The following is a 247-nucleotide window of genomic DNA, read 5'->3' as shown; positions in this document are numbered from 1 at the left end:
CCCCCCCAAAAAAATTTTTAAAAAAAAAAAAAACCCCCCCCAAAAAAGGGGGGGGGAAACCCGGGGGGCCCCGGGTTTGGGAAAAAATTTTTAAAAGGGGTTTAAGGAAAGGGGGGGGGGGTTTTAAAAAATTTTCCCCTTCCAAAAAATTTTTTTAAATTTTAAAAAATTGTACCTTTTCTTTTTAAAAAAAAAATTTTTAAAAAAGGGGCAAGGGGGGTTTTTTAAAGGGAAAAACCCTTTTTTT

General features: G+C 35.2%; 1 protein-coding gene across 1 annotated transcript in view; it reads right to left on the bottom strand.

The window, feature by feature from the left end:
- The window catches only part of LOC119591539, a gene marked incomplete at its 3' end in the record, with an annotated part of 14,360 nt that overhangs the window by 2,226 nt on the left and 11,887 nt on the right, over window positions 1–247 (bottom strand).

This window comes from Penaeus monodon, chromosome 28 (assembly GCF_015228065.2).
Source record: "Penaeus monodon isolate SGIC_2016 chromosome 28, NSTDA_Pmon_1, whole genome shotgun sequence".
Classification (NCBI taxonomy): domain Eukaryota; kingdom Metazoa; phylum Arthropoda; class Malacostraca; order Decapoda; family Penaeidae; genus Penaeus; species Penaeus monodon.
The sequence above is the reverse complement of the archived record's forward strand: the minus strand, read 5'-3'. Positions and strand labels throughout refer to the sequence as shown.